This window comes from Stomoxys calcitrans, chromosome 1, assembly GCF_963082655.1.
Source record: "Stomoxys calcitrans chromosome 1, idStoCalc2.1, whole genome shotgun sequence".
NCBI lineage: Eukaryota > Metazoa > Arthropoda > Insecta > Diptera > Muscidae > Stomoxys > Stomoxys calcitrans.
The window spans coordinates 143,289,381-143,298,615 of NC_081552.1; positions in this window are offsets into that span (position 1 = coordinate 143,289,381).

Consider the following 9,235-nt stretch of genomic DNA (forward strand, 5'->3'; position numbering starts at 1 on the left):
ATTTGAGTACCAAATATTCAACATGTCTCGAGAAACTTGGAGTTCAACGACAGTTGACGGTCGAATATACGCCTCAACAGAATGGAGTGGCAGAAAGAGCCAATAGAACTGTGGTTGAGATGGCGCGATGTCTTCTTATAGAATCTGGATTGGATGAGTCTTTGTGGGCCGAAGCGATTGCTACATCAGTTTATTTAAGAAATCGAAGTCCAACTGTAGCCGTGGAAGGAATAACGCCTATGGAACGCTGGAGTGGTAAGAAACCTACCGTTGCTCATATTAAAACTTTTGGCTGTAAGGCAATCAGGTTGAATAAGAGACCTGGAAACACTAAATTTCGAGCAAAAGGGCTCGAATGCATACTTGTAGGGTACTGTTCTGAATCGAAAGCGTATCGTTTATTTGACCCAAAAACGAAGAATATGTACAAAAGCCGTGATGTTAAATTCTTCGAAGAGTCCCAGAAAAGTACAAAAGAAAAATGTGATGTATTTGAAACCCTTAAAACAACTGAAGAAGAAAATCTGCCCGTACTTATTGTATCTAATTCAAGTCAGCAAATCCAGGATAATTCAATTGAGGAAGCAAATGAAAGTCCAGAAACTGACCAAGTGGAAAGTGTTATAATGCATGAATCTGCTGTTGAGCCTGAAGACCAACCAATTGAAGAAACAAGAACTTGTGAAGCAAATGTAAAAGTTTTACGATCTGGAAGACGGATTGAAAATAACTTCATAAGAAATGAAAATGTTGAAATTCCGAAATCAGTTAATGAACTCGAACACCGAAATGACCGCGATCTATGGCTTGAATCAATGAAGGCGGAATATGATTCCATGATCCAAAAAGGCACCTGGAAACTTGTCGACAGGCCTGAAAATGAACCTGTTATCAAATGTAAGTGGGTATTTGCGCTAAAACATGATAAGAACGGGAATATAGAAAGATATAAATCAAGATTGGTCGCTAAAGGATGTAGTCAAAGATATGGAATAAACTACACTGAAACTTTTTCTCCTGTAACACGATACTCGACAGTTCGTTTATTACTGGCTTTAGCAGCAGAGTTCAAGATGTACGTACATCAACTAGATGTTACAACGGCGTATTTAAACGAAGAAATTGATGTTGACATATATATGAACCAACCTGAAATGTTTGAAAATAACGAAGCTCCACATAAGGTATGCAAATTACAGAAAGCTCTGTATGGGCTTAAACAATCTGGAAGGAAGTGGAACGAAAAGCTTAATGAAGTTCTAAAGAACGTTGAGTTCGAACAGTGCACACTAGATCCTTGTGTTTATACTTTGAACAAAGGACCAAATATCGTGATTCTCGTTGTGTACGTAGATGATATTTTGCTTGCAAGTTCAAAGGAGGAAGAATTAGAAAAAATTAAATCAAAGATTGGGCACTATTTGGATATTAAGGATAAAGGACCCATAGACTACTTTCTGGGGATGGAAGTTAAGAGAAAGACGCCAACGGGACCTTTGGAAGTTTCGCAAAGAAAGATGATTTTAGAATTGCTGCAAGAAGCACGCATGGAAAATGTGAGAAAAGTTAGCACTCCTCTAGATCCTGGCCAACAATTCAAGAAATGCACAGATGGTTGTGGTAATTGTAAGAAGGTTGATGCAAAAATGTTTCAATCTCTTATAGGTTCTTTGATGTATATTGGACTTTGTACTAGACCAGATATACTTCATGCCGTTACTAAATTATCACAGTTCAACAATGATCCACATATCGAGCATTTGAATGGATGTCACCATGTCATGAGGTATTTAAATGCAACTTCCAATTTGAGCCTGCAATACAAGTGTAGTGGTAAACCATTGCATGGATTCGCTGATGCTGACTGGGCAGGAGGATCAGATGACAGGAAGTCTTTCACAGGTTTCGTCTTTATATTGGCCGGAGGTGCTGTAATGTACGAATCTAAGAAACAGCAAACCGTTGCTCTGAGTAGCACTGAGGCAGAATATATGGCATTATCCTCAGCTGCTAAGGAAATAATCTATATCCGAAATCTTTTGACCGAAATCGGATTTTCAAGACTAGTAAAAAATGCAATTACACTATATGGAGATAATATTGGGTCCCAACAGCTTGTCAGAAATCCAGTCTATCATTCAAGAAGTAAGCATATTGACATCAAAGTGCATCACATAAGGGATGTTTATAAAGAAGGAAAGCTTGACTTAAAATATGTTTCATCCAATGAAAACACTGCCGATATTTTGACAAAATCACTAACAAAGGTGAAGAATCAAAATTTAAGTGGGAAGTTGGGATTGCAGTAAAAACATAAATATTTTTTCATTAAGGGGAAGTGTTGAAATTACTTGCTAATGAAAAACTTTGTTTATTAAAATAATATTTCCTATATGTAGGCTTTGCATTCATTGTAGAAAAAAATATGTATGTATATTGAATATAATACAGATTTTTTCATTCTCTTCGTAAAGCCTATTCAATAAAGACGTGTTCAAATATTTTTGTATATTCTGCGTTTTTTTATCGATTCTTGGATATCCTTAACAAGAACACGAATCCGATATATATTTGCAAGGCCAACTCGCTGAATGGCCGCCCATCCCGCAAAACACCCCCCATGCCGGTCGTGTTTCCCGGCTATGGAAATATGGGGCACAAATTAAAGGTATTTGGGAGTAGACCATGTATCGGACACATTAGGGACCAACTGTCTAGGGGACGTCCCACCACCATAACAACGCCCAAATAGGACGTATTTGCTCACCAAGACAATTTGGGTCTTAATGGGGTGAAACTAAATATTTATAGTTTTTAGGGCCAATGCCCTAAACCGGACATATTTGCTGACTTTAGCAATAAGGAGTTTAAATGAGATTAGAAAACGAATTTGATAGCCAATTTTAAGGCCAATGGCAATATGGGGTTCAAACAAATGATATATAGATACAAGAGAATAGAGCATGTTGCTGATATATTTCCCGGGCTTAGTGTTTGGGGGACCACCCCAATCCCCAAAACACCCCTAAATCGGGCATATTTACCGACCATGTCAATGTGGAGCGTAAATGAAAGGTATTGGGGGATAGAGCAAGAATTGATACCCACTTTTGGGATCAATTTTCTGGGGTCTACACCTTTCCTAAAATACCCCACAAACAGCAATTTTTTACTGACCAATATGGGGCTCAAATAAACGTATTTGGGAGTATAATACGAATTTGATATGCAAATTTAGGACCATGTATTAAGGACATCAACCCTTTCCCAAAACACCCCCCAAAGGGTAAAAATTTTTCAACCATGCCAATATGTGGCTCAAATGAAAGTTATTTTAGATTAGAAAACGATTTGATAACCAATTTTGGGGCCATGCCAATGGCAATATGGGGTTTAAATAAATGGTATTTAAGAGAAGAGCACGATTCTGATATATTTTCAGGGCCAAGTATCTGGGGGACCACCTCACCCTCGAAAACACCCCTAAATCAGGCTTCATGAGAATGTCGGGCTGACATAAAGTATTTTAAGAATGGAGTACACCTTACATCCAAACTTAAATTCGTAGACCAATTAAAATCATATGGAAGTCAGATAAAGGCACTTATAATGTTAAACTGTTAGTCAAGCGATATACTATTTTCGTAGCATGGTATTTCACTAATTGTCGAAAATAAATATTCCAAGGAAACTTTTGTTCTATATACAGTAAAAGAAGGCGCAGCGGAGCGGGCCCGGGTCAGCTAATTGCATATAATACATGAAAAATATTGCTAAAAAATCTTATATATAAAACTAAATTTGTGTTTGTTTGTCGGTTAGTTTGTTTGTTCCGTATAGACTCAAAAACGGCTGAACCGATTACCTTGAAATTTTCACAGAATGTATATGTTGGTCTGGAAGGTAACTGTAGGGGGGCGGACTCTCCCCCTTACCCTAAAAGCAAAATTTGCCCATGAACATTCCACTAAGGAACAGGGGCAAACTTCTTACATATCAATGAGTGCAGTCCGATTTAAGTTTTAAGCTCAATAAGTACTACCCAAAAATAAAAGTGGACCGATCGGGACAATATGGGTTTCAAATGAAAGGTATTCAAGAGTAGAGTACGAATTTCATAATAAAAGTTGGGTCCAAGCCCTGGGGTCCGCCCCAGCCCTAAAGCCCCTTAAAATAGGTTTATTTGACGATCACGACAATATGGGACTCAAATTAAAGGTATTCGGAATAGATTACAAATATGGTGAGAAAGTAGGAATAGGTTTTATAAAATTATTGATCACGGAAGGGGGCGGACCCTTCACCGTTATCCCAAAAACACCACCCAGAATCAAAAATCGACCGATAAGGACAATATGGGTATCAAATGAAATGTATGCGGGATTAGATAAGGAATCTGGCATACAAATTCATGTCGAAGTAAAGCGGCTCACCCCACCCCCACAGAAACGCACAAAATGGGCACATTAGCCAATCACGGATATATCGGACTCAGTTTGTTTGTTCCGTATAGATTGTAAAATGGCAGAACCGATTTTCTCGAAGTTTTCGCATATTGTGTAGGTTGGTCTGGAAGAACACATAGGCTATATAATTTGTCGGTATCGGAAGAGGGGCGATCCCTCCCCTCCCATCGGGCCGGCCCAAATCAAAAAGGGCTCAAATGAAAGGTATTCGGGAATAGATTTCGAATCTGGCATACAAAATTAAATCGAAGTGTAGGGGGTCACGTCCCTCTCCTCTAAACAGATATATTCGAAGTTCATGTCAATATGGGGCTCAAGTAAAAAGTATTAGGCTGTAGATTAAACATATATAGCATTATACATTAGGTCCAAGTAATGGGAGGTCGTCCACCCCCAAATACCCCAAATAGGCATATTAGCCGACCATGGCTATATGGGACTCAAATGAAAGGTATTAGGGAGTCGATTACGAATATGACATAAAAATTTGCGTTCAAATCTAGGTGGATGCGTTTTTTGACCCATTATGACAATATGGGAATCAAATGAAAGGTATTTGAGAGTAAAAATCGAATTTGGTATCCAATTTTGGAGCCAAGTGTTTTGGGGTACGCCCTAAAGCACCCCCTAAACTTAACTTCAATTCAGTTGGGAATAAATAACGAATTTGATATCTAACAGCCCCAAAACATCCTCCAAACAGTTCACATTAACCGGCCATGGCTCAAATTAAAGGGATTTGGAATTGCATCACGAATTTGATATCCATATTTGAGTCGATATGTCTGAGGTGCCATTCCTCCCCTAATGAGAACATTACCCTAAAGAAGAACGAACGGCATTTCGCAGTTCTTCACATCTATGGGGAAAATTTTTAAATGACCATGCATGGCATTGTACCTCGCAAATGTCGCCAACATTAAGAGGGGATAAACAACGCTTTATCCGATTTTCTCGCCAGGATTCGAACGCGTTCAGCGTCATAGGCTACAATGGCACGAATTCGATATCGGCATTCAGGGCGAAGTGTCCCCACCCTAGAAAGATATAAGGCAGATAAAGAAGGCGCAGCGGAGCGGACCCGGTTCGGCTAGTATTTATATATTTCTTAATGGTCCCATGTTTCCAAAAAAAAAGCAAAACTGTCGATTCTATTTTGAGCCTCTCTTCGTTGTCGACGCACCGTCTGTAAAGAGTATTATAAAGAATATAATTTATATATACATACATATTTGAAATGAATCGAAATAAATACCAATTTTACCATTTTGCGTGGAATTCCAAGAAATCAAGATCCACATGTCTTATCTTCCATTCTCAGCGCCTAAGTAATCTACATAATCTACATATGGATAATAAAATATTAAAATAAGATAATATTAATAATAGGTTAGGAATAGAAAAACATACGGAATTTTTCTGCATATCACTATTTCAGTGAAAATTTTGTCTCTATTAATTTGTTTAACTTCAAAATAATAAAAAAAAAATTTATGTAGCGATAAATTCCACATTTCTAATTTTCTTGATTTTTTTTTGTGTCTTGGTCAATGCACATTTATTCTGTTAAATAACAATTTAATTCGTAAAATTAAAAATATGTTCAACGTATGTCTTGTTTACCAATCACTTGCTGCGATACAAAAATATCGAATTTCTGTATAAACAAGTTAAAAGGCGTTAAGTTCGGCCGGCCGAACTTTGGATACCCACCACCTCTGGAATATATGTAAACCACCTTTCGTCAAAGTCGGATGGAAAGTGCTTAATTTATGCCCCCATAGCAGCTATATCGAAATATTGTACGATTTGGACCAAAATCGCACGGACATTGAGTGGTCTAATAAGAACAATTCATTATTCAATGTTGTATAACAAAATATTGGTCTTTTTGGTAGCTATATTTAAATGTAGACCGATTTGAATCGTATAAAAAACCTAACATAAGTTACTGTGTCAAATTTCAGCGATATCGGACAATAAATGTGCATTTTATGGGCCCAAGAACCTAAATCGAGAGATCGGTCTATATGGCAGCTATATCCAAATCTGAACTGATCTCGGTCAAATTGAAGAGCGATATCGAGGGGCTTAACACAACTCACTATCCAAAATTTCGGCGAAATTGCACAATAAATCGGTCCAAGACCTTAAATCAAGGGATCAATCTATATAGCAGCTATATCCAAATCTGAACCGATCTGGGCCAAATTGAAGAGGGATTTCGAGGGGCCTAACACAACTCACTCTCCCAAATTTCAGCAAAATCGGATAATAAATGTGGCTTTTAAATCGGCGGATCGGTCTATATGGGGGCTATAGCAAGATATAGTCCGATATAGCCCATATTTGAACTTAACCTGCTTATGGACAAAAACAGAATTTGTGCAAAGTTTCATTACAATACCTCTAGTTTTAAGGAATGTAGCGTGATGTTTTTTTTGAATTTATTTTTATTGTGATAATACCCATACAAAAGACTAAAGTATGGGTAAGGTAATCGCACAGTTTTGATTTGCAACTTAGTTATAAAGTAAAAATTAAGTGATATATTTTAATTTTAACAAATTGAAGGCAGCAATGAAAATTCAGGGATCAAATAATAAAAGTTTATAAATTGTATAAAATAATTAACTAATTTGTAATTTATTTATTTACACCCGCACAACAAGAATATAAATAAAATTCTTATAATTAAAGTGCGGGTAATATCTCCAACAATTGTACACAGTAAACACTTAAAACTAAGAATCTATAGCTATACAATATATCACAGATTTTAAATGAATAATTTACTAACGGAAAAAAACTAACATTTGTGGCTTTGTATATTTGAATTTAAAAGAATAAAAGAATAAAAAAACAAAAATGAATTTATCAATTAAAGAGGAATTAATAGACTTACAATAGTTGATCCGAAAAAAAAAGAAATTAAGGTAAGTATGTAAGAATAAAAATAAATAAATGAGTCTTAACATTCATCAACTTAATGCAGTCAAATGAATCCAAAGTCTGGTTTTAAATGTTGCCGAGTTACTGAGTAATTGCAGATCGTTAGGAAGTGAGGTCCAGAGACGTACAGCGAATATGAACATATGCCATTCAGAAACAAGCCTCCGATAAATTTTGGGAATGATTTTTTACCTCTAATAAGTCTGGCGAAATCAATAAATCCATACAGATATTGTGGTGCCTGCGTGTATATCACTTTATGCAGGAAAGTAAGCGATTTCAGGTACAACAAGTGCTGTAAGGAGACGCCATACAGGGATGAAGAGTATTCAGAGATGGAATCGCGCCGTCTCAAGCCAAATACATAACGAGTAACGCTATTAAAAAAGCTGTTTAGCTTACGTCTACTCACCGAGTCGCAATTAGCAAACAACTCACAGCCGTAGAGAGTGCCAGGAACAAGATAAGTCTTTGCCAAGAGAGACCTAATTCGCAGCGGAGTAACCGACTGAGTGGCCCAGAGAACACGCAATTTTGAATATCCCTGAACAACGACAGAGTCGAAATGATTACTCCAAGTCAGAGTACTGTTAATAACCACGCCCAAGGTATTTGCATGAGGAACGATTTCCAACCTAGAGTCGTTAATGAATATACCGACATCACATAAAAAACGAGACAGCCTGTTTCAGATAACAACACACTTGGACTTTACAGGGTTGAGACGCAGGCCATTGGCTTTCGTCCACATGCTGACTCTCGACAGATCATGATTAAGCAGACGTATGTTTTCAGCAATCTCATCCCTCGGACTGCCGATATATATTTGTACATCGTCAGCGCACATATGTACCTCTCAATAAGACAATTGACTCGCCAAGTCGTTACTGTACAATGAAAAGAGAAGAGGACCTAGAATTGATCCCTGAATAACTATATAGTAAAATTTAAATACATATGCATTTTCGCATTTCAACAATGTGTATCAACGAAGGGGTTAAATTAAATAAATGAATAAACTTGCTCAAATTTTTGTTTAACTTATATAACACATGGTTAAACTGATTATAATTGTTCATAAATTGGTTAGAAAAAGATTGAATATGTTAAAAAGATTAAAAATCGAAGATCTTAACTGTTTTTCGTTACTTAAAGTTTGGATATTTTTGGGAAGAGTATTCCAGAGGCGTATTGCACTGATAAAAAACTGTTTCTCTAATATGCGATATTATTGTTGTATATGAATCACTTGTTTGCCTCTACTAGAATTAGCATAACGAAGTATAGCAGACAAATAAGACGGCTTATTTGTGTATATTATTTTGTGCAGTGCCGGCAGCGAACGTATTTTAAGGTATGCATCGAAAGTGATGTCTGGCAAAGTCCGATATCCGACCTCTCCTACGCAACCCAAAAACATATCTAGAAACATCATTAAAGGTAACATGTAATTTATTTTTAAGAACTGTATCACAATTTAAAAAAAAATTCACTAGATTATAAAAGTTTTGGCACGATATATGTTTTTGCCAAGAGCATTCTGATGTCTATGGGAGTATACGAGCGATTCATATATATGGTCCTTAATACACCATACGTCTTGCCAACTGCGAAGTTAATATGATTCGCTCATGATAATTTATCATCAAGAACTATCAATTACAATATTAATATTTAACGGCAATATTGTGCGATTTGTGGAAATGGCTATGCATTTTGAATTCGAGGGTTTCAATTAAAGGCCATTCGTATTCTCCCACGCATTAATATTGTCAAAGTCGTTATTCAGATGATCTATGGTATCATTTATTTTCTCA